We start from the raw sequence: 27,022 nt of genomic DNA on the forward strand, positions 1-27,022 counted from the left end.
TTTCTAAAATTGTCCCAAAAATGTTCTTTTTTTTAATCGAGAAAAAAATCCAAAGTTTGTTGATTTTTATAACAAAATATCACATTAGATTGACCCTTCAAAGGAGAGTCTTCTCATATCTCATGGAAAAGTCACATTTTCATCGTACAATTGAAAGTTAAATGCAATTAAATAGTGAAATAATTGATTTAGCCCCATTTGTCACCATTTTGGTAAAATTTATACAAATATAGTTGAATTAAATTTTAAAAAAGGTCGTTTTTTTTTGGAAATTCATTTCAACCATGTTTATAACAGAGTTAACTTATTGTTGTCTCAAATAAGTTTCAAATTGTCAGCGGCTATAAAATAGTGAATAGAACTATAGAACTCAAATCTGCTATGCCAATGGTTATGAGGTCGAATTTCTGTCATAAACTATGTTGTGACAGAGATTCGAATCCCTACCTCATTCTATAAGTTGCGGATGGAGAGGGAAAAGAAGGGCTTCCATACAAGTTTTGGCATAAACCGAGCTCTTATCATGCAGTAGAGACTATATTATATGAGAGCAGTTGTTTGCGTTAAGCTCTGAATGATGTTGAATTTTTTTTTTATATTTTGCCTACAAAAAAGTATAATTTAGAAGACTTTCTTAAATTTCATTTATTTGTGGAAGGTGTAGCATAGCACACCGGGTCTGCTAGTAAGGGATAACATTTCTGATTATATTGAGCGCTTGAAGCGCTCTGAATGTTTTACATTGGTCACAATAAATGAAGTTACTTTTTTTTTTCTGGTTCTATTTTGTCAACTGTTTTGTCTTTTATTGCATTTTCCCGATTTTCTATCTAATAACTTTACTGATTGTACCGTTTATTGACAAAACCAAGAAAAAGTAAATTTTGTTGAAAAATTCCGAAATTCACCAAAGTGTCTCAAACTGCGACATATTGAAAGGCACTGGCCTATAATCGATATTGGCTTCGAGAAACATGATACCAGCGCCAACACTATGCAAAATATGAGTAAATTTAGTCAAAAATAGCATCACGAATGGTCTAACGACAAGGCTTCAGGCTCTGAACTCTCATTCATCTGTTGAAATGTACAGTCTTTTACGATATTTCATACCAAAGTTTTGCTTTTTTTTTCTATACCTTAACTTTTATCATAAAAAACAGGTGTCTACTTTTCTTCGTAAACAGTCCTTACTTTATGGGTGTGAGACCTTAAATCTAACGTAGAAATGTTTTCAAATTGTTGATTTTCAACAGAATTATTGATTTAAAAAAATGTGGGTAATTCGTTCTGATTCATCATAAGTGTTCTTATGTGTAATTTAATTTGTTTAGCAAAAACAAAATTTCCAAAAACGACCTAATAGAATATTGATAAAGAAACAGTTTCAAAGGAAAATAATCGAGAAGGCGTCCAAGTGCATGTGGGGGTGACTTTTGATTGAAACGAAGAATACAAAATGTATCCGTGGAGCTGTTTAGCTATGATTATTTTTTGCTTATGGTAAATTTAAAAAAAACAAACATTATAGCCCGTGAAACAGGTCCTTTTTTATTGTCTCTGGAGCCACTAGCCGATAATGACGTTTGGATCTATTGACCTTTGAAAACGTCATCTCCATTCATTTGAATCATTGTCAAAGAATAATATTTCTAGGAAGGTTTAAAAAAAGCTTGGCGAGGAAGTTTTTGATATTTACTTTACTTTTTTTTAACTAATTTATTTCATAATTTGCGTGGTGTAGAGGTATTTGAGAATGTTTTATTGCAAGTTTCTCGCTAGCAGAACTTAAAATATTTGGAAAATCTAACTGAAAAACCTCAAATAAATTAGAAAAACTTTCCAATTTATGGTGTTCACATTTTTATTTTTGTTACTGTGAAGCAGGATTAAGCCTTCATTGCAAGTGAATTGGGCTCAGTTCCCCCGTTCAAAGAATTGATAAAAACTACCGAGATTTGTTCTCATTCTACATATCTCATCCAACGATAGATGGTATGAATCCACCTGCATATCTAGATTCTTGAAAACGATACTTTCCAGAAAGCTGGTCCCAAGTCAGGTGTGCTTCACCTGAGTGCTGCTGCTGCTGAGTGCAAAAACGATAAGCTAAACAGCACCAAAAGCAACGCATCTCCCTTCTTAAAAGTTGCTAGAGCAGTGTAGTTGAACCTCCATGTAACGAGGAGTGCCAATTAGATGAGAATGCTTTAGCTAGATAACAATTACCCGGAATCTGAGCTCACTATGATGAAGTACTCGACACGTTTCTCATTATTGGGATACAAGGTTAGTTTTTCTTTTAAAAAATGTGTCAATTAGGGGAAACTTTTTGTGATTGAAAGTCGCCAGAATCTTGAACTTGAAAATCTAAACAAAAATCTTAATTAGATGATGAAGTTGTTAAACAAGTACCTCATGGTCTTGAGAATGTATTAGCCGCCATAAAGCGGGCATCCCGGAAATGTTTATCAAATAAAATAAATTAAACTTATTCGAATAAATCGCGTTTCCCGGGACCGACGCTTTTTCCGCCATTCCCATCGAACGACCTGCGGTTAAAATAAGTCGCAGATTGAAAAACGTGTACATAAACACTCGACGGCGAAAAATCTCAACACTCGTAACGAGAGATAGGACAGTTTTCCACGCCGAACATCGCTTCGATGCGGAAATGAACGCGGCGGAAATTTGATTCAATTCACGCCCCTTCATTGATCGAAATTTGTGGGGCGCTCGCTCGCTCCTAGGGAAATATGAAAATTATACAATTTGTCAAGTTCAATATTGTTATGCCATTTTCCCCCATTCACCGGATAAAGTCTATTTGATTATGTTTTATTTGATTAAGAAAGAAATCTTGGTTCAGATCCTGTACTAGCCTGTTCGAAAATTGAAATACGCTACCGCATGAATGTTTGATTTAGGGTTTTTCCTTCGATCTCAGAGATTCAACCCGGGTGGTTTTGTTTTATATCCGCAATAATCATGCGACAAGGCGGAAGCAAACAAACCCTCGAACCTTTAGTCTTTTTTTATTATTTTTATTCTTTCCGGTTGTTTCTTCAAGTGCAATAATGTTTTATTTAGCATTCCACGGCTGGAGCGCGCCCACCCGAGAAGATTGCTCATTGTTTTATAACCCCTTCTCGAGGAGGAGTGGCTCCAGAGAGTGAATCTGTTCAACGAGAAGAAGCAACAGAAGAAGCAGCAGCAGCAGCAGGATTTCGGAATGTGACATGAATAAATTTGTCCCCTCAAAGTGATTCAATCGAAGATGAGCTGTTTCAGAAGTGAAAGTTAGAAAAGAAGGAAGCAAAATGTTTAAAAATTAGGGTTCAATTTGAGATTCGTATGTTTTTTAAATACCATAAATAATAAGAATTCTGAAAACAAACTCACAAAACATTTATTAAGATTTATCACGAAGTAATTGTTTCATTTATACAAAAAAATGATCAGATTACGTTGTTTTGCATGTATGCTGAAAGCAAAATAAGAAATCATCATTTCAATTGGCTTTCTGGATATCATAACATATCATGCTTTGAATTCCTTTCATAAATTCCAGATAACAATCAAGCAAATCCCACTTTCTTTCCAGTTTAATGGGTTTGAATGCGTATCCTGATGAAAGAGTATTAATTGCTCTCGTTCCTGTTGAAGTTGTTGAGTTTTTGCTTCCATCAAGAGAAAGAATACACCTGGAAACAGAAATAGATATATGGATTAGCTACAGTAGCATTTGATCCGAAGTGGTTTGCATCAATGCTCTCCGGAATCATCTGGTAAATAAGGCTGTTAGTCTTTTGCGAATTGTAGGTTTAATCTACAGAGTAAACTGAAGGATTTACTCCTTTAATATTCAGCTTTTGTGGAATATTTCAAGCTTTGAATATTTTTTCATCTGCAGGTCGGACAAGAAGTTGAAAATTTTGTTTGTCATGCAAATTGTAGAAATTGGTCTTAAACATTAAATATTATGAAGTTTCAAAAAAAATATGAAGATAAATATTATGAAGCTGTTTGGCTGTTTGGCTTTAGATAAGTAGAACCAATTTTCAAGTGATTTTAACTGAATATTACTGAGGCCGCTGTACCGCTGGATAATTTGAATGTACGATGGAGGAAAAATGAGGGACGCATATTACAGGTCTTAATTCCGGATTCAAAGCAAAGCACATGTTTCCTTTTTGTCCTGTACGGTGTAGGATAGTTTTTATAATGCATGTTTCATACATATTTCTAAACTTGAAAAGAAAAAACTGCATCAACGTTACACGCACATTTTTTTAAACTACTTTTGTCCAATTTTATAGTAAATTTTTAGTACGGATCAAAACACTTGTCAAAAGTGTCTCCTAATCTTATCCTTTCATCCGCCCATCCAAACAAGATTATTTGTTTAATGCAGAGGTAACCTCGGTCCACGAATTCATTTCTTTCATCCCTTTCTCTTTTTTCTACCTTTCTATTGACTTCTACCACGTGGCCGGCTCCGTTATTGATGTTCAAAGAGAGGATATTTTTTTCAATGCTGGAAAATTTAGATATACCTGTATAAATTTTTACTCAAAAATTTCTAAAAAAACGGGCCCCAAAAACAGGTCAGAAGCAGTGGCAACTAGAAAAATAGGCCATCTATTTCCAGAGACACTCTGAGAGCAGCTAGTCCAGGGATGATCGAGAACTTTTTTTCCTCTGGAACTTAATCACATTAAAAAAAATCCGGTGAGCAGGCGCGGTCCTAAATATCTCTATTGGGGAAGTGACCAATAAAATTTCTATTGGGGAATCGACCAATAAAATGAACTTTCATATCTAGTGAGAAAAACGTTCATATCGGAATAGTGAGGGGGTGGGGGATGCTGTTCACTGCTTCTTCTCCACCAAATTAATCTCATGTAACTAAATCAGAATAAAAGAAGAATTTTAAACATTCTCAACCCATTTTCTGCACAAACTATTTTCGAAATCCTTTGATACAACTGAACGAACTTGAACGAATCAATAATTTTCCATGCGAGTTTTTTTTTGATAAAATGAGGATTTTAGAATTTGGTACACCAGGGAATTAAAAAAAAATCGACTTATGCGCTTATTGAAAAATCTATCGTTAAAAATGTCATCAATGAAATGAAAATAGCACACTTGTTCGAGAATAGCTGAAACTTCAAAGGCATTTTTCAATTATTTAGTCTTCTAGATCTTCTCCATATCAGCGCAAAGTTCATACAGAGTAATTTAATGATATCATTATGCCTTTGAATAAGCAAATATTTGAGTGAAGCGTTGATTTTAAAACTGATTTTAAAATTCTGATTTTTTTTATTACTCTGTTGTATTTTTCTTAATAGTGATTCAGAAATATATTATTGGTTTTATCAGTTCTGCAACTCATTTCTCATTTTGATTTGCCCGCAAAAAAATATTTCTAAATCAAAATTTAATTATGAAATAAAATAATGAAGTATGATTCTGAAACTTGGAGCTTTTGCGATTTGAAACAAATTGAATAAAATTTTAACCTATCGTTTCGAGTAGCAACTAATTAGCAAAACCGAATGTATGAATATTTTTGTGATTTTCTTTTTTTCCTTAAATGGCATATTATACATACTCAATTTTTCAAAACGATTTTTTAAAAATAATAGAGAAGAAGAGCATTTTTGTGCTGATTTTGGAGGATTTGGTCTTCCTGTATTCAGAACACTTGTCAGATTTTTCTCATCAAAGCAAGTTATAGTAATTTGGCGACTGATTTTTTCTGATATTTTTGCTCCAACTATGCATTATTTAAAAAAACTTAGAAAAAATATTTAGTGCTTTACACTTTTTATATGAAATAGTAACTTTTGAAAATTTGCCCTACAATCTTTAAAGTGGTTTGCTACATTTAAAGCCTTAGTGACAATATAAAAACTAACTATCAGAGATGATTTAAGTATTTGAAATTCTTCACGAATCTGATAGACTTTTAACATCGAATGAATTTGTTTAAAGAAAATCTTAAAATTTAAAAAAAAATTGAGCTCTAATGGAAAAGTTTAACCTACAAACACTTGAGCAAACTCAATAACTTGACCCTTCGATAAAAATAAATCAAATTTTCCAAGATAAAAGAAAAAATTGAAATTCAAACTTTCAGAGATAGAATAAAAGATTTAAATTTTGTTGCTAACTTGATCCAAATTTAAAAAGAAAATTTTAATTTGGCTTTTGAGAAAACTGCAATACATAGTGTACAATTCATAAAGAAGATATGGAATTATCTGCAGATTTTAGGAGTTGAAATTACAAGTCTTTTTATCAGTGAATATTTGATTTATAAAATAAAAACAATTCCATAAAAAAATATAATATGAATAATTTGATTTTGCACTACACGAAACTTTAAAAATAAACTGTACTTTATATTTGAAATTTTCAGCTGAATATGAATCTGAATTTACCTTAAATTCAATATTTTAATTACAAATCTGTTTCTGATTTTTAGTATTATTTCTTAAATGTGAAAACGAGGTTCTTAAATATTAATTCCAGATCAGAATTTTAAATACAATTGCAATCCGACATTGAATTTAAAAAAAATGTATGAAGAACTGAAATTCGTTTCATAGCCTTCAACCAAAAAATTAAATTCTAATATTTTGGTGTTTCGATCTGAACTCACTATTTTAATTATTTATTCTAAATCCGACAAGTGAATCTGAATTAAAATACAAATTTTGAACGATGAACCTGATTCTGATTTTCTAATCCTGGATCGAAATTTTGAAGCTTGTTAAGTTTGAATTCTTCATACGAATTTAGGTAAAAAACTTCGATTCTGGATATTAAACAGAAGCTCAGGATGATTTATAATTTTCTTTTATCCATACTTGGAAAATTTGTTTCCTAAATATTGAAAATACACATATAAGTTTTTCATACCATGAAAGGCAAAATCAAATTTAAACCAGGATTTGAAAACATCTATTCATTACGATTTTTTAATGATGGTTCCAACTGAAAATCAAGAACCCTAAACATGATACAGAATCCGAAATATGCAATTTAAAAACAATTTTGATTTTAGTAATATGAAACCAGAACCTTCGAAATGGGTTTAATTTTATTTGAAATTTAATATTCAGAACTGATTTTTTTTAACAAGTGAGAAAACTTTTAGAAATTGAGGCTGAATTTGTACCTAAGATCGGTTTTCGAGGTTTTCTCATCAGTTTTGAAACACGATTTTTACTCTTGGAAAACCTTACTCAATATTTAAAATATGTTATACAATTTTTAATATTGAGTGAAGATTAGAAAACCTTACCTGTTTTCTTGGATCTCCGTGGGAATGGTTTAACCCCCAATACCACCCCCTTTCAAGGAGATTTTTTTCCTAGTAAAATATTCAGTTAAAAAAGGAATTTACCTTCGTTATGGGAAGTTACTTGATCCCAAAAGGTGTTTGCAAATAGGTGTTCATAAATATGTCAGAAAATTAGCTTACCTTCGGCGGAATTTGGTTCTAAATCACCCAAGGCTTGAGACATTTATTTGACGTTTTAAAATTGATATTAATTTTCAATTGGAAAATTTAGTTTGTAATTCAATAGACCATTTTGTTTTGAAACTCCAATCTTGACAACGAAAAGTGGTATTTATGGGTTGCATGAATGAGTTTTTATTAAGAAGAGGAACCAACCGAATTAAGAATTTGAAGCTGACCGTCGAATATTATTTTGCATATCAAAGAGTTGGTTGCCATGTGACAAGCGAATAAGGCAAAAAAAAAATTAAACTTCAATTTTATTATTTTTCATTTTGATTATTTAAAAACATTATTACAAATGTTCTGCTAGTTATAAATACTCTCAAATATTCCTCAAACTATAGCATATATTTTATTTTGTGTTTCTTGTTCTTTCAAATGCTCGATTCTCCATCAAAATGGGTTTGATTACACAAGGCCAGAAAATTTATTCCGAGGTAAAAAGAACTTAAGAGTTAATATTCCTCAAATTAATTAAATCCAAATATGCAATTAGTTTTTTTTGGACATTTGTTTGTAACATTTTTTTTTTGAAAATTTGGAACTTTTTTGACAATACTTTATAGCATTACAAAACATAAATAAAGCTTCCATTCAATTATCAACTGTTTCTAAAACCGCAAGTTAGTTTGACTTCTGCGAAAAAAAAAATAGACAAGTTATATATTTGTTTACTTCTCCTCATTCTGTTAAATGAGGGAATTTCTATGAATGAAAAAAAAATTGCAACCAAAATTGAATTTTCGATGTTTTTGAAAGCAAAAATTAAATTATTTTGCAGGCTTCAACATATGGTTTTAATTAAATAAAACCTTTTTTCAACTTTCTTCAGTAATGTCAGCAACATTCGTTATGATATCTTTCCAATTTTTAAAAGCTAAAGAGTTCACTTTTCTTAGATCATTCATCATAGATCAAAATATTTTTCCTTAATCAAATGAAGTAGGGGAGAGTGGGGTATCGTGGGCCATGGGGAAACGTGGGCCACTTTTAATGTCTCTGATGTGTGTTGAAATAAAAATCTCAAACCAACTGTCATCGTCGTCGCTTTGCGTGATCATATATTCCTATGTGTTGTTGACTGAAAAACGCATCATATGCTTCTTTTATTTATCAAGCTAAAAAAAGTTAGAAAAATTTACTTACATAATTAAAAAAAACACCCGCTAATTTCATGAATGGGGAACCTAAAGTTCATAACAAAAAGATGCTCATACGCTGATCATCTTAGTTTTGTCATGATCTTTCACGTGGAAAAGGAGTTTTTGATGAAAAATCAATAAGTCACACAAACGCAACCAATTTGCAAATCATAGCTTGTGGGGAATCGTGGGCCACACATCTTGAATCACCTATATTTTTATGTTTTTATACACATTCAGAACTTAAAATACGTTATTCCTATGTGTAAAGTTTTCTTATGCCAAATGAAGAGTTATGAAAAATATTTGGTCCATCCTATATAAGAAATTTTGCCAAAACGTTCGCGAGCCTGGTTTTGGAATCTATGCGATCATACACAGCTCTCTTTGTTATTTCATCATCTGAAATTGCTTTAAAATAACGAAATGAATAAGGAAATCACAGTTTTGGGTCATTTTTAAAAATCCAAAAAATTTTGCTTTTTTATAAACAGTTAGAATTTGGGGAAAATAACTTATTAAAAATTTAAAAAAAAACCTCATGGAACCTTTAAAATATAGAAAAACAATACCATTTTTTATTTTCATTTTATCTTTTATAATAAAGAAGTTATGGAACAACGATAAAAAGTGGCCCATGATCCCCCACTCTCCCATATTTAAAAAAATTAAATTCGGAATCTGCTTTTTTTTCATTCATGTAGATTTGTTAGTTTATCGATTATCAATGATTGATTTCACTCAACACTGATTCATGTTTAAAACTATAAACTCTATATCACCAAAACTAGGGGCGATTGACAAAATCTGTGTAAAGATTCGAGTTCAGGAAATTTCAGGAAATTTCAAAATGTTTTAAATTAACATATGCACCTTTTTATGGTTATCACTTTGAAATATAATTTATGAATGAATTTATGAAAAACAGCGATTCTTAAGCTTCCAAATGAACCCTTAAGATCTGCAATACGTTGTTAGACGAGAAAGATATGAATGAGATAAATTTGCACGTTTTTAAATGAATAATCCCAAACTTTTGACCGATACACCATACTAAGGGGTGATCCCAAACTTTTGGACGATAACTTAAATGTCTATTTTATTACTAAGAAAAATTCTTAGATTTTTGCACAATTTTTTTTCATTGTGTTTTGAGAAATAAAAAATATGTATCCTAATGCAACACAAATTTTGAAATTTGGCTCACCCTATCCCGAAATGATCGGCTTTGAATATTGAGTGCGGTTTTTTGAAAATGTTCTAACTTTAGGTTAAGTTTAAGGAACAAAACTTAATCATTATTTTTGGCAAAATGCCTACGAAATAGCTTTCGTTCATTATCTTTTAGATGAGATCAGAAGATTTGCAATATGTCCTTAGGTGGCTGGGATATGAACGATCAAAATTTGCATGTTTTAGTGGGTGATCCCAAACTTTTGGCTGGCAGTGTAGGTACCAAAATACTGGGTTCATTAGTTATCATTTATCAATTAAATTCCATTAATAAATTTTCAAAATGGTAAAAAGTTATAAAAGAAAAATTTTTCTTCTAAAAAATTATTCCATTGATTTTCTTATTTTATTTGTTTTTAATTTTTTTCGTATTTATAGTTTTTTTTCTTTTGAAATTCTCAAATAAATTAACCTCATATCATAGTTAACTATTTTAATTGTTTGAGATATTTTCAATAAATTTGTCTTTTTTTTTAATTCAGATTTTTTTTTGTTTCTTCTTTTAATTAGAAAAACACAGTTTCTTCCTTTTAAGTATCTTTGTCAGGAATCAATATTTTAATTGACAGCGAAAAAATATGTGGAGCTTGAAATTTTAAACTTTATAAAACGCATTTAATAGTTTATAATCGTTATTCAACATAATCTATTTTGAATCGATCATGATTTCTTCGATGATCTATGAAAAATTAAAAAAAATCACTACTAGTAGCAACTTTAAAGCAAGATTTCAATATTTACAACAAAGCATGGGATTACATTATTCTTCATATTCATTTAATGACTTTCCGAAATAATTCTGCATTTTTGGTATTGTTATTATTTCATTAATTTGGAAATGAATGTCTCACTGAAGGGGAGACTCTCCCCAGGAAAAAAATCAATCGGGGGTCCAGAACAACTTTTTTTGTTTGAAGATTTGCGAACAAAATACACAAGAAAAATTTTTGAGTCTTCGCCACCTAATAATTTTTATCAAAAACTCGAAAATTTGGCAAAAATGTTGAATTTTGGAGAAAATTTTGAAATTACAAATAAAAGTAATCTAGAAATTAGCCTTAAAATGAACTGGCAATACTTAAACTGAATATCAAGAGCACAATGATAAAGGTTTTTTCTCTATCGAAGAGAGAATGTCGTTTTGAGTTGAGATAAGAATGTTACAACGATTTTGAGTCTTTTGCTACTAATTCGTTCTCTTGATTCATTTTAAACGTATTTTCAAGCAATTTTGCATCGAAAAAAAAAACTTCCGACGGTTTCTAGCTTGAAGTTTACGAATATCTACGGAAGCTTGTTTTTTCACCATCTTACCGGAATCAATCGCGTCCTTAAAAAGGTAAACAAATCAATAAACCCTTAGTTCCGACGGCTTTCGCAGTGAATTGAATCCTTTTTAACTTAAAAGAAGATGGAACAGTTTTCCAAGCAGAGAAATAGCGATCTGTTAAGATAAATTCTTTTAAATAGTAGTTAGTATATTCAAAATAAAACAATTTATCTGAATATTTTGAATTGATCTCTTTATGTGTAAAATATACAGTGATTTGAAAATTTTGACAGCAAGTACGTACTTTATTTTGTTGTGTTTCATTTTCAAAGTATTCCGTTTCACGACATAACTTTACGAACATAATTCCGAACATGTTGTGTACTGTTTAAGATATTTACTAATATTTTTTTTTACAATGAAGCGTCCATCATCGGAACTTTGATTCGGTCTTCTTTATATTTTCGTCGATTTTGATGTCGCACTCGACGTTTTCAAATTTTTATGGTTATTTGTTGCCAGTTAATCTGAACATAGCAAAAAGACTCAATCTTTGTTCGTCAGTTCTGAAATCTCGTTTGCTTCTAAATTTCAGCAAAGAAAGTTATAACCAATATCAAGAAATGGATTCCTTTCCCAATCTGATGTCGTTAAATCAAAGCTCCAATTTTCGTCAACTCATATGTGATAAATTTGGCCATTTCGTGAGCACGAAAAAAGAGCTCAAATCCATCGGTCGAAGATGACCCGGCAAATGTCATCCTCCAGTCAGAGCATGATCGTTCATCTTTCTCGTCGTTTTGATGTTCTTTCCTTTGCTCGTTCGAGTTTTTGTTACTTTTGGATCCTAATTTAGTCCACCTCATTGCCGCCATTCTTCGGTCCAAGGTTGACATTTGAGCGATTCTTGCCACGGATTATTGGTTGGTTACAAACCCCAGTTTTGCTTGCTGCACCAAAAACAAAAAAAAATGTCCCCAATGTTTTACAACCGAAACAGATTCCGTTTTGTTCTCAGTTGAGTGGCTCCCGAATTTCCATAAAATTTTACTTTTCCCACACCCCCAGCTACTTTCTTATTTTGGGGCGCAAACACGTGCACAGATCCAAATGTTCGAGCGCGCATACAAATGTTGTAATAAATATCAACTGGAGGCGGTAAGACGCCAAAACAGATTGCTCTTTGTTTCTTTACCGTTTCGGATTTTTGTGATATTTTCTTACCCTGTTGATCACATCAAATTCCTGCTTTAGGGAAGGAAAAAGTTGGGCCGGGTTTGAAGATTTGGGCCCAAAATATAGTACCAGTGTCATCGATATGAGTTTTTGATATGCAAATCCTTTTCCCGCTTAATTGAACGTAAAGAGGAGGGCGTTTTACTTTTCGTAGCCTTCAGCATTGGGAAGTGGATGAAATAAATATTAAAAACAATTTATATCAACCAAACCTCCAGAAATTATACAATCGAATAAGTTTCCAGTAACAAAATTAAACTCTTATGGCAGTATTTAATCAAGCAAAAGTAACAAAAATGCAAATTAAATTCAGCGATGGATCAAAATTTAAACAAATCTTTCATGACAAATGAAAAAAAAACGATGTGAAAAGAGAACAGATTAGATCAATTTTAAATTTTTTTGAAATAAATTTCGTCAATTTTGACATTTTTAAAAATCTTGATAATTTTGACAATTTTGAAAATTTTGTCAATTTGGTCAATTTTGTCAATTTTTTTAAATTTTGTCAATTTTGTCAATTTTGTCAATTTTGTCAATTTTGTCAATTTTGTCAATTTTGTCAATTTTGTCAATTTTGTCAATTTTGTCAATTTTGTCAATTTTGTCAATTTTGTCAATTTTGTCAATTTTGTCAATTTTGTCAATTTTGTCAATTTTGTCAATTTTGTCAATTTTTTTAATTTTGTCAATTTTTTCAATTTTGTCAATTATGACAATTTTGTCAGTTTTGTCAGTTTTGTCAATTTGTCAATTTTGTCAATTATGAAATATTGACAATTTTGACAATTTTGACAATTTTGGCAATTTTGACAATTTTGACAATTTTGACAATTTTGACAATTTTGACAATTTTGACAATTTTGACAATTTTGACAATTTTGACAATTTTGACAATTTTGACAATTTTGACAATTTTGACAATTTTGACAATTTTGACAATTTTGACAATTTTGACAATTTTGACAATTTTGACAATTTTGACAATTTTGACAATTTTGACAATTTTGACAATTTTGACAATTTTGACAATTTTGACAATTTTGACAATTTTGACAATTTTGACAATTTTGACAATTTTGACAATTTTGACAATTTTGACAATTTTGACAATATTTACAATTTTGACAATTTTGACAATTTTGACAATTTTGACAATTTTGACAATTTTGACAATTTTGACAATTTTGACAATTTTGACAATTTTGACAATTTTGACAATTTTGACAATTTTGACAATTTTGACAATTTTGACAATTTTGACAATTTTGACAATTTTGACAATTTTGACAATTTTGACAATTTTGACAATTTTGACAATTTTGACAATTTTGACAATTTTGACAATTTTGACAATTTTGATAATTTTGACAATTTTGACAATTTTGACAATTTTGACAATTTTGACAATTTTGACAATTTTGACAATTTTGACAATTTTGACAATTTTGACAATTTTGACAATTTTGACAATTTTGACAATTTTGACAATTTTGACAATTTTGACAATTTTGACAATTTTGACAATTTTGACAATTTTGACAATTTTGACAATTTTGACAATTTTGACAATTTTGACAATTTTGACAATTTTGACAATTTTGACAATTTTGACAATTTTGACAATTTTGACAATTTTGACAATTTTGACAATTTTGACAATTTTGACAATTTTGACAATTTTGACAATTTTGACAATTTTGACAATTTTGACAATTTTGACAATTTTGACAATTTTGACAATTTTGACAATTTTGACAATTTTGACAATTTTGTCAATTTTGTCAATTTTGTCAATTTTGTCAATTTTGTCAATTTTGTCAATTTTGTCAATTTTGTCAATTTTGTCAATTTTGTCAATTTTGTCAATTTTGTCAATTTTGTCAATTTTGTCAATTTTGTTAATTTTGTCAATTTTGTCAATTTTGTCAATTTTGACAATTTTGACAATTTCGACAATTTTGACAATTTTGACAATTTTGACAATTTTGACAATTTTGACAATTTTGACAATTTTGACAATTTTGACAATTTTGACAATTTTGACAATTTTGACAATTTTGACAATTTTGACAATTTTGACAATTTTGACAATTTTGACAATTTTGACAATTTTGACAATTTTGACAATTTTGACAATTTTGACAATTTTGACAATTTTGACAATTTTGACAATTTTGACAATTTTGACAATTTTGACAATTTTGACAATTTTGACAATTTTGACAATTTTGACAATTTTGACAATTTTGACAATTTTGACAATTTTGACAATTTTGACAATTTTGACAATTTTGACAATTTTGACAATTTTGACAATTTTGACAATTTTGACAATTTTGACAATTTTGACAATTTTGACAATTTTGACAATTTTGACAATTTTGACAATTTTGACAATTTTGACAATTTTGACAATTTTGACAATTTTGACAATTTTGACAATTTTGACAATTTTGACAATTTTGACAATTTTGACAATTTTGACAATTTTGACAATTTTGACAATTTTGACAATTTTGACAATTTTGACAATTTTGACAATTTTGACAATTTTGACAATTTTGACAATTTTGACAATTTTGACAATTTTGACAATTTTGACAATTTTGACAATTTTGACAATTTTGACAATTTTGACAATTTTGACAATTTTGTGAATTTTGACAATTTTGACAATTTTGACAATTTTGACAATTTTGACAATTTTGACAATTTTGACAATTTTGACAATTTTGACAATTTTGACAATTTTGACAATTTTGACAATTTTGACAATTTTGACAATTTTGACAATTTTGACAATTTTGACAATTTTGACAATTTTGACAATTTTGACAATTTTGACAATTTTGACAATTTTGACAATTTTGACAATTTTGACAATTTTGACAATTTTGACAATTTTGACAATTTTGACAATTTTGACAATTTTGACAATTTTGACAATTTTGACAATTTTGACAATTTTGACAATTTTGACAATTTTGACAATTTTGACAATTTTGACAATTTTGACAATTTTGACAATTTTGACAATTTTGACAATTTTGACAATTTTGACAATTTTGACAATTTTGACAATTTTGACAATTTTGACAATTTTGACAATTTTGACAATTTTGACAATTTTGACAATTTTAACAATTTTGACAATTTTGACAATTTTGACAATTTTGACAATTTTGACAATTTTGACAATTTTGACAATTTTGACAATTTTGACAATTTTGACAATTTTGACAATTTTGACAATTTTGACAATTTTGACAATTTTGACAATTTTGACAATTTTGACAATTTTGACAATTTTGACAATTTTGACAATTTTGACAATTTTGACAATTTTGACAATTTTGACAATTTTGTCAATTTTGACAATTTTAACAATTTTGACAATTTTGACAATTTCAACAATTTTGATAATTTTGACAATTTTGGCAATTCCGAAAATTTTGACAATTTTGACAATTTTGACAATTTTGACAATTTTGGGTATTTGTGTCATTTCTCCAAAGCAATTTTGACGATCAGAAAATCCTTCAAGAGATTTAATCTCAATGCAGAGACAACATCTTCAACATCTCACGAAACACATAAAATTATTCATATCTACTTCAATGTCCGAATAAATTAGCAGATTACTCCTTTAAAAAAAATCACTAACAAAAAATCGATAGTTGTGCATCCTCCAAGTGAAGAAAATTACAATAATCTCATGAAACATTGCACAGCTTCCAGAAGTCTCTTTTTGGGATTTCCTCTCTTTTTCCTCGCCGTTTTATGACATCATTAAGGAAAAGTGTGGGACTCGAAATGATTTGCTTTTACGATCACAATGTGTCGTGCCCAGATGGAATGGAAAAGTCCGGGGCCAACCGTTTGAAAGGACAAAAGTGGTTGCTTTATGGCAGCACTGAATATCCTGGCGGATCGAAGATACTTCCCGGATGGACAAAGTAGCAATTTGTGGACAACCGAAAAGGGTTCTCTTCCCGTAAGGCGATTGATGGGGTGTAGCTGGTTTTCTGGATTATGGGTTGTGATCATAAAAATCACTTGTGGACAATTCCTACCCTTGCTTGGGACAATAAAATTTGAGCAGCGAGTGCCTGACAATGTTGGCGGATGACCGAAAGTTGTTCATTGATATTTTTGCTGACTTTGTAGGCATTTAGAGGTTGTGAAAGAACTTAGGCATTACTTGAAGAAATTTCTTATTAAATAAAAAAAAAAAAGAGTGTTTAAAATTTATTGAATTTACAAAGGCAATCTTTTGATAAATTTGGTATTTAAAATACATAACAATAAGGAAAAGGATTGTGAAGAGGGCTTTTTAAACCATACTCATTGATTCAGAAAGATTTTTTTTCCTAATTTTTATCATTCCTCCACACAAAATTCTCTAAATTACTTCATTAGCATTCTCCTGAACGATGTAACTTCTTGGAAATCTTCCTTCGGCTTCATTCAACATTCAAACCGCCGGCAAAGCTGCAGCTCGGCTCGGAAAATGCGGAAACATTTCTGCGTACCGGGTTTATGTATGTGTGTGGGTGCTCGCGAAAACATTGGATTCAAAATGCAAAAATGAGCTGTAAAAAATTTAATTGGCACCTGTTTAATTATGCAAATTTTGACGATTCACACGGTTCGACGGAAATGAACTTTTTGGGTGCGCCTTTCGAGATGGTTTCTGCTTGGTTCCTCAAATTCCGAGTCGAAACGAGAAGCGAAAGAGTTTTTTAACGAGCTTGATGCTTCCAAAAGGGGCTTGCAGGATTTTCCAGATGGTGGAAAACATCTGGAGAATGATAAGGGTTTTTTTCGGAATTGTAATTAACAATCCACGCTGAACGATGCCTTGGAAAAGAATTTTAGCTTTTTTTGACTAGTTTGTGTTGAGGCTTTTGGTTAAGATGGACTCTAAGCTATTCGAATTTGTTTTCCAAATTTGAAATTCTTTAAATGGCGACCGTCAAAAATAGGTTTGATGAGTTTCAGCACATCAATATTTTACAAGCCAGGTTTAAAAAAAATTACAATCTAAATAAAGCATCAGTTCACTTATTTATTATTGCAGTGCCTTTCACTGATTTTACATTTTGATTTTCCGATTTTGTATATAATTTTAAAACTTTTCTAAATCTGAAAAAAAAATCAGTTTAAAGGGCGCATCTCCAGGGGACAAATACCGACAAAACCGCAAAAAACACCTTTTATCATGAAATGAAAATCAGGAACCAACCAGAAATCGAAACTTTATGACTTTTTGTTTGTACTCCTCAAGTTTACTTACAGATATAAATCGCTCGCCAAGGTTGGTAAAGCTTGGGAATCGATTTTATGTATTTGTCAGGACCAGGAATTGATTTGTGACTTGCGGCTGGGAAAGTTGGTTTGTTTGTTTGTTGGTTAGATTTCTTCCTGGGCGGTTTTGTGGTTTTTCATTTTATTTCTTTGCCATTATTTGGCTCCCGGTGACACCGGAAAATTTAGTGTTCGTTTTCCGTTTTCATTTTTTATCCGCAAGAACGACAGTTACCATTTGGCTTTTAATCGAGTTTAAGCTCCATGATTTGTATGCAACTGGCATGTTTTGGGATAGGAATTTGAATTAAAGGTTATGACATTTCGTTACGCTCGTGTTGCATTGGAAGAAAGAAAAAAAAAGAATCAACATAAAATTTGCGTCATTTCATCCAGTTGGAAAAATAAAATCCATTTCCATTGAGGAACATTTGTCATCGTTCAGAAAAATGTCCGGCACAAAACAACAACAACTTCCCGTCATCGAAACCGTAGCTCAGAATTTATGGTTCCCCCGGGAGGTCAACTTTTCGAGCAGCCCCTAATGATGACAGATTACTGAAAATCAATTCCATTAGCGAGTTATTAGGCAAATGAGGACCGTTTCTCGGATTTCCGGTTTTCGATTCAGTATGTTTGTTTGGATCCAACACCCCCTTTTCTATAATAATGATGATGATGATCGAGCGACGATGAAACGAGCAAGAGCAGCAAATCTGTCATCGCCAAATTTCACTGCATCCGAAAATGACAAATTGATGAACGAATTCATTAGGGCTGTCGACTGGTTTTCCACTGGATAACCCTTAATTTTGCCTGTTGGGTTTTGTTGATGGGAATGATTGGGCTGATTTTGTAACGAGATTCCGCACATGAGCTACTCTCTCTAATTAACGGAAAATTTGATATAAATGAACTAAAACAAACCATTTTAGAAAATTATGCTTCAATATCGTTTGAGGAAAATAATGCACATATACAATAATACCAGACCAAACAGTTTAAGCGATATAGTTATCAGGTAGTTTTAACAAGCGTAGGCGAAAACCATTTTTTTATTGAAATTTGAAGTCATCTTGGCTTTTCGTCAATTTGGGTCGTTAAAGTGTAATTTTTGTATGATTTTTTGGGTGACTTTCATTTTTGTTATTTAAATTTTTTTTGTGCAATTTTGGGTAATTTTTGAGTAATTCTTGTGTTACTTTTGTGTCATTTTTGTGTTGTTTTTATGTAATTTTGTGTATTTATTGTGTATTTCTTTAGTGTAATTTTTGTGTGATTTTGTGAAAGTTTTGTGTTATTTTTTGGGTAATTTTTTAAACCATTTTTGTGTAATTTTTGTTAAACTTTTGTGAAGTTTATGTGTTATTTTTGAAAACTTTTTTTTTTATATTTTTGTGTTATTTTTCATATTCTTTGTGTAATTTATGTGTTAATAATAGGTTAGTTTTGTGTAACTTTTGTGTAATTATTGTTGTATTTTTGTGTAATTTTTGTGCAATTTTTATGTAGTTTTCGTGCCATTTATTTGAAAATTTTAAGGTAATTTTTGAGTATTTTTTTGTAACTTTTGTATTATTTTTGTGTATTTTAAGTGTCATTTTTATGAAGTCTTTTTTCTATTATTTTTCCTGTTTTGTTTTTTTTGGTGTTGATTTCTTGCATCATTATTGAAGTTTTTTTTTTGTAGCTTTGAAAATTGTGTGACTTATGTTTTTTTTTATAAATTTGTTTGTAATTATTGTGTAATTTTAGTGAAGTTTTTGTGTTATACCTTTGATTTTTGGATAAATTTTGTGTAATATTTTTGTTAATTTTTTGTTATTTTTATGTAATTTTTATATGTGTAACTTTTGTGTTATTTTTATTTCATTTTTGTGTTATTTTGTAATTATTTGAATTTTTTGTTCAATTTTTGTATTATTTTTGAGTAGTTATTGTTATTATTGTGTACTTTTGGTGCAATTTTCGTGGAACTTTTGTGTAATTATTGCAGTATTTTTGTTAAATTTTCATGTTATTTCAGTGTTATTTCATTGTTATATTTGTATTATTACTGTGTAATTTTTGTGATATTTATTTGTTATATTTTCGAGACTTTTGTAAAAATATTGAGTAATTGTTAATTTTTGGTGTTTTCATTGTGTTACTATGGTCTTATTTTTATGTCTTGTTTATGTGAAGTTTGTATATATATATTTTTTAATTTTGTGTTACTTTTTGCAATTTTTTTTAAATTTTGTGTTATTTTTAATGAAGTTTTTTTGAAATCTTTGTGTAATTTTTGTAAAGCTTTTGTGTTATTTTTGTTTAATTTTCGTGTTTTTTCGGTGTCATTTTTGAGTATTTTTTTTTTGTTATTTTTGTGTAATTTGTGGTGTAAGTTTTATTTTATTTCTGTGTCATTATTGTAAAATTTTAGTGTCATTTTCAGAAAAATTTTATAAATAAATTTTCAAATGTTTGTGTAGTTTTTCGGATAATTTTGTGATATTTTTGTTTCATTATTGTAAATTTTGTTGTTTTTTTCATTTATTTTTTATTAAATTTTAATGAAAGTTTTGTTAAAATATCTATAATTTTTTGTGAATTTTCCAAAGTTTTATATGATATTTTAGATTTTTTTTTATATAATTTTTGTGTAGTTTTTGTGTTGTTTTATTTTTATTTTTTGTTATTTTTGTTAAATTTCTGTGTAATTTCTGTGTAAATACATTGTGTAATTTTGTTGTAACTTTTGTTTGATTTGTGTGTTATTTTGGTGTTATTTTTGTTTAATTTTTGATTAATTTCTGAGTTATTTTTATGTTATTTTTGTCATTTTTTAAATACTATTATGAAATTTTTGTGTGATTTTTTTTTATTTATTTTTTAATTTTTGTTCAATTTTTGTGTAATTTTTAAATAATTTAAATATTTTTTATTTATTGTTATTAAAGTATTTTTGTGTAATTTAGTGTTATTTTAATGTATTTTTGTGTAATTTTTGTGCAATTTTCATGTCATTTTTGAAATTTTTGAGTTATTTTTTTTATAATTTTTAAGTAATGTCTGTGCATGTTTTAGTAACTTTTGTTTAAATTTTTGTGTTATTTTTGTGATATATTTTTGTTTGGTATGTGGTATTTTTGAGTAAAAAAAGTGTTTTCTGTTATTTGTGTTATTTTTTTTGTTATATTTGTGTTGTTTTTGTGTTATTTTTGAGTAATTTTTGTGCCATTTTTGAAATTTTTTTGTTATATTTTTGTGTTATTTTTGTGAAATTTTTGTGTATTCTTTTATTTATTATTTTCTTGATTGTGTTATGTATATGTAAATTTTGTGTGGTTTTTGTTTGATTTTGATGTCCTTTTTGTGTAATTTTTGTGTTATTTTTGTTTAATTGTGGTGTGATTTATTATGAATGTTTGTGTAGTTTTTGTTTTTTTTTTTACTGGATTTTTATTGTTTACTGGATTTTTATTGTGTATTTTGAAAATGATTACTGTACTTTTCTTTATAATTTATTGTTAAAATTTTGTTATTTTTGGGAAATTTTCAAAAATTTTGTGATTTTTTTAATTATAATTTTTAATTTTTTTTTTATTTGTCATTTTTGTCATTTGTGTCATTTTTGTAATTTTTGTAATTTTTGTAATTTTTGTAATTTTTGTCATTTTTGTAATTTTTGTAATTCTTGTAATTTTAGTAATGTTTGTCATTTTTGTCATTTTTATCATTTTTGTCATTTTTGTCATTTTTGTCATTTTTGTCATTTTTGTCATTTTTGTCATTTTTGTCATTTTTGTCATTTTTGTCATTTTTGTCATTTTTGTCATTTTTGTCATTTTTGTCATTTTTGTCATTTTTGTCATTTTTGTCATTTTTGTCATTTTTGTCATTTTTGTCATTTTTGTCATTTTTGTCATTTTTGTCATTTTTGTCATTTTTGTCATTTTTGTCATTTTTGTCATTTTTGTCATTTTTGTCATTTTTGTCATTTTTGTCATTTTTGTCATTTTTGTCATTTTTGTCATTTTTGTCATTTTTGTCATTTTTGTCATTTTTGTCATTTTTGTCATTTTTGTCATTTTTGTCATTTTTGTCATTTTTGTCATTTTTGTCATTTTTGTCATTTTTGTCATTTTTGTCATTTTTGTCATTTTTATCATTTTTTTCATTTTTTTCATTTTTGTCATTTTTGTCATTTTTGTTATTTTTGTCATTTTTGTCATTTTTTGTCATTTTTGTCATTTTTGTCATTTTTGTCATTTTTGTCATTTTTGTCATTTTTGTCATTTTTGTCATTTTTGTCATTTTTGTCATTTTTGTCATTTTTGTCATTTTTGTCATTTTTGTCATTTTTGTCATTTTTGTCATTTTTGTCATTTTTGTCATTTTTGTCATTTTTGTCATTTTTGTCATTTTTGTCATTTTTGTCATTTTTGTCATTTTTGTCATTTTTGTCATTTTTGTCATTTTTGTCATTTTTGTCATTTTTGTCATTTTTGTCATTTTTGTCATTTTTGTCATTTTTGTCATTTTTGTCATTTTTGTCATTTTTGTCATTTTTGTCATTTTTGTCATTTTTGTCATTTTTGTCATTTTTGTCATTTTTGTCATTTTTGTCATTTTTGTCATTTTTGTCATTTTTGTCATTTTTGTCATTTTTGTCATTTTTGTCATTTTTGTCATTTTTGTCATTTTTGTCATTTTTGTCATTTTTGTCATTTTTGTCATTTTTGTCATTTTTGTCATTTTTGTCATTTTTGTCATTTTTGTCATTTTTGTCATTTTTGTCATTTTTGTCATTTTTGTCATTTTTGTCATTTTTGTCATTTTTGTCATTTTTGTCATTTTTGTCATTTTTGTCATTTTTGTCATTTTTGTCATTTTTGTCATTTTTGTCATTTTTTTCATTTTTGTCATTTTTGTCATTTTTGTCATTTTTGTCATTTTTGTCATTTTTGTCATTTTTGTCATTTTTGTCATTTTTGTCATTTTTGTCATTTTTGTCATTTTTGTCATTTTTGTCATTTTTGTCATTTTTGTCATTTTTGTCATTTTTGTCATTTTTGTCATTTTTGTCATTTTTGTCATTTTTGTCATTTTTGTCATTTTTGTCATTTTTGTCATTTTTGTCATTTTTGTCATTTTTGTCATTTTTGTCATTTTTGTCATTTTTGTCATTTTTGTCATTTTTGTCATTTTTGTCATTTTTGTCATTTTTGTCATTTTTGTCATTTTTGTCATTTTTGTCATTTTTGTCATTTTTGTCATTTTTGTCATTTTTGTCATTTTTGTCATTTTTGTCATTTTTGTCATTTTTGTCATTTTTGTCATTTTTGTCATCTTTGTCATTTATGTCATTTTTGTCATTTTTGTCATTTTTGTCATTTTTGTCATTTTTGTCATTTTTGTCATTTTTGTCATTTTTGTCATTTTTGTCATTTTTGTCATTTTTGTCATTTTTGTCATTTTTGTCATTTTTGTCATTTTTGTCATTTTTGTCATTTTTGTCATTTTTATCTCCAGAAAGTCAAAAAAATTTCAAACTAGACGTTAGAAAGTCAGAAAAAATGAAAATAGATAACAAACAATTGAAGCCGATTCAAATGCAAGTTTGAAAAAGTCATTTAATCAAGATTTTCAAGTTAAATTCAAATTATAATGCTTAAATCATATCAAAATGCCTTACATTAACAAAACAATTCATGGAATAATGTATCTTTTAAAATGTTTTATTGAGGCAATTTTTTTTATTTTTCTTCGCCTAACATATATGTTTTAAAACTTTTTATATCAACTACTGAAATATATTTTCATCATTTTTCTTTTCAGATTCTCTTCATCAAACAAACGAAAAAGATTTCCCAAGTCAATTAACCAAGTGGTCAGAACTTTGAAAAAGTCCATTTCTCCATCTACCGAAAAATCATTCAATTGCCCCTCAAATGCGAATAAACTCTGGAAGCAAGCAAATCCTGGACAACAACTGCCGTGAGCTGCACATTTAGCGATAGGTAAGAAAAATGAAAGTTTTTTTTTTGTTTTTTTGTTGATTGACAATTCTGAAACAACTAATCGATTTTAATAAAATTTCTCCATCAAATGATTTTTTTTAAATCAGATTTTTTTTAATTCAAATGTTTAACCATAATTTTCATAAAACACATTTCTTTTCTTTTCTCGTCAAAAATTTACCACAAAATCGTGTAAATCGATCCACAAAATCCCATTTGAAATTTATCACCTTGCATCGCTCTTGGGTCAGCTTTAAGGTAGGGGTTGAAAAATTCTCCGGACCCATTTTCAGATACCCTCAAAACGAACGCACTCAGGGATGAAATATTGTGGCTGTTTTGGGTGCGTTCTCCTAGCCAGAGTATTAAGGTTGCTTTCAAAAGCTGCGATTGAATGGAATTTTGCGTCTGGCGTTTTTTATTTCAACATGGGCAAGACAGAAGAAATTGATTTCCAGTACGTCGTCGATGGTCCATCAATCTAAGCTTCCCCTTTTTTTCGCTGTAGTGGAAAGCTGCCAGGGTTTCGTCGTGAATTTGAAGCTCGAAGCTTGAAGGAAATCGAATGCCTTACTTGGAAAAGATTTTTCAGGTTTCGGCTGCTACTACTGCTGGCTTGTGGAATGCTTTAAATTGAAGAGGATTTTATGGTTTTTGGCAATGGATCTTTCCCTAGCTTGGCACGAGGCACAGTGTGTGAATAGTTGTTTTTTTTTATTAAATTTTGGAATTTGAGTTTTGAGTTCAAAGTTCTGAAAGTAGAACTCTAAAATTAGATTCCGAAATCAAGTTCTTAATTTTAACAAAGGAATTTTTGTAGATTTTTGTAATATTCAAACCCACTATTCTTCAATTGCTTTAGAAAACACTCACCTTTTCTCGAAAATGGCCGGAAGGTGATAAAACGGAATGGCTTTCGACGCCTTACAGCCGCCACACCGTATCGGAGAACCACAGAGAGTGGAAACAAAGAAAAAACCTGACGCATCCGAAATCAACCGGATTTGTTGCCGTTTCTGGAGATGAAATGAGGCGCAGGGGTTCAAACTCCTAAATCAATGAACTAGGACTGTGAGAGGTGGTCCAAACGCCGAGCATCCTTGGCTGCTGCCCATGACACGCGCCTGGCAAGGATTTGCCGAGATAGAGTGAAAATACCGGAACCGGAAAGTCGAACTGTAAATAACTGATTCGCATCTTGAGGGTTTCGTTCGTGTGGCGACCGTCATAAATCGTACCCACCTAATATCTGACCGAGTGGTGATGACCGGCTTAACGACTATCCATGCTGTAGACGATTTATGATGTCGGAAACATTGAATGTTTTGAAAAATGTTTTCCTGATTGTCATTTGATAAAGAGAAAAGGGTGAAACGAGATGAATAAGGAATGTTGAAGTACAAACATGTTTACCATTTAATTGATCAAGTTGATTAAATCAACAAAAAAGAAAAACGTGTAAACAACGAGTATTTGTAGATTTTTTTATACTTTTTTCAATTTTGTAATTTCAACTTAATTGAGCTTCTGATGTTTTTGGCATTTTTTTTATTATTTTTGACCATTTTTTTCCAATACTTAATTGTCTCTTGTTGCCCAATTTTAAACGTTCTCTACTATTTTCGCTTTGTTTGCTCCAAATCAATTTACAACTTTTTGCATCAATTTCAATCAAACAAGACAAAGAAAACGAAAAAAAACCTTTTAATCATGATTTAATTTGCGCTCTCCAGGGAGGACCCTAATTTGAGTGGCTCCTCGTCATCGCCCAGAAAAAAAAACACGAGAAAACAATGAATGGCCATCGGAATCATTGTCCGAGTTTCGAAGAATTGGAAATCAATTAAAACCCGGAGAAGAAAGGAATATAAATTTTTTCGTAAATCTAATTATCCCCCCGAAGGCTCTTTTTCAATTTCTGTCGACGAAAGCGAACCCAAAAAGGATGTTTGCCAATTCACAAGCCTCCCAAGTGCTCCATTACGGGAACAAATTACAATTTCGATTGTCAAAATTGGGCCGTTACTGGATGGGACAAAAAATAACATCAAATCTGGACCGGGGGAAAATTCCCCGAACTCAAGCGAGTCTCCTAGAAATTTGAACAAGATAAGGAGTCCTTCTGGATAAGGTACCGAATCTAAGAAATTCAAGGACGGACCTAGTAAGGGGGGATGATTCTGCAAAATATAAAAAAAACGGAACCAACCCACGCCAGCTTGTTGAGAGTCCAATCAATGGCTGTCGATCTTCTTCGAAAAGAAATTGGAGAGGGAGAACATTTCGGACCAGTATTCTTCTCGGTTTCGGTTTGATTGATTGGCGAATTCGGTTTCGAGATATATTTTTAAACCCATCAATGCGATTTCGGTGGATTGGACCCCACCTGTTACGTTTCGATTATGAATATGAATGCGGCTGGGATTGCGTTTGAATTTAAACCACTTTTCCAGAATAATTTGACACGTGTCTCTAACATTCCAACAGTGGGTGAATTTTTTACGTGGGAAGGAATTGATAGAGTTATTTTGAGAAAAGCGCAATAAACCTTGATTGTCAGTTGATTTCATTGTCAGTAGATTTCATTTTAATACTTTTAGCGTAAGAAAAGTTCGATGAATAGATCACACCAAAATTGATCGGTTAGTAGTTTCTTTTGAAATACGGGACGGAAAGTACTTTGGTGAATGGATTTTTATAACCATCTTTGTTGAAAGCTTAGTTTTTTTTTCTAAAAAACAGTGATTTTTATTCCCTAACTCAACTTATTCGTCAAAAATATTAAATAAATTAGCTATTTCTAGACAAAAATTCAAAACACATAAACAATGAATGTTATTATTTGGAAAACACTATCTTCTTTCTCCAGTTTTTGCACATGATCCGGGCACAAAGCTTGATGAATATATTTTTTTTATTAGTCGATCACCCAGGTGGTAAATCCTTTTTACGGATTGCATTCAAAGGCACGGCGAGTCACAGCGGCCCCCCAGTATGCTACTATGGGTCCATGGGTGCAATTTGTCGATTCTAGATATAATGTACCCCTACGCCATAAAGTTCACCTTAAGCATTTATCGGTTTACTCAATTTCGAGTCAAAACTCCAGCATATATACTCTGCCTCTTGTTACGATTCAAGGCTAAGGACCTCTCCTCTGAAGACTCGAGGTCCGGCCTTTACTCGTAACTCGAGGCTCGCTTGGTTTCCACGACAATCGTGCGCTCTGCCTCTTTTCGAGACATCTGCAAGAGACCAATGACCTCTCATCCAACGACTCGAGATCTTG

The 27,022-nt window shown here is 29.8% G+C and overlaps 1 protein-coding gene across 1 annotated transcript in view; it reads left to right on the forward strand.

Moving 5' to 3' along the window:
* Positions 1–23,552: 23,552 nt before the first annotated feature.
* The window catches only part of LOC129747227 (leucine-rich repeat-containing protein 15-like), a 121,137-nt gene continuing 117,667 nt past the window's right edge, over positions 23,553–27,022 (forward strand). The window contains exon 1 of the mRNA XM_055741323.1: positions 23,553–23,733. The gene's annotated coding sequence lies outside the window, so the exon portion shown is untranslated. The remainder of the gene's footprint in view (positions 23,734–27,022) is intronic.

This window comes from Uranotaenia lowii, chromosome 2, assembly GCF_029784155.1.
Source record: "Uranotaenia lowii strain MFRU-FL chromosome 2, ASM2978415v1, whole genome shotgun sequence".
In the NCBI taxonomy this organism is placed as follows: Eukaryota; Metazoa; Arthropoda; class Insecta; order Diptera; family Culicidae; genus Uranotaenia; species Uranotaenia lowii.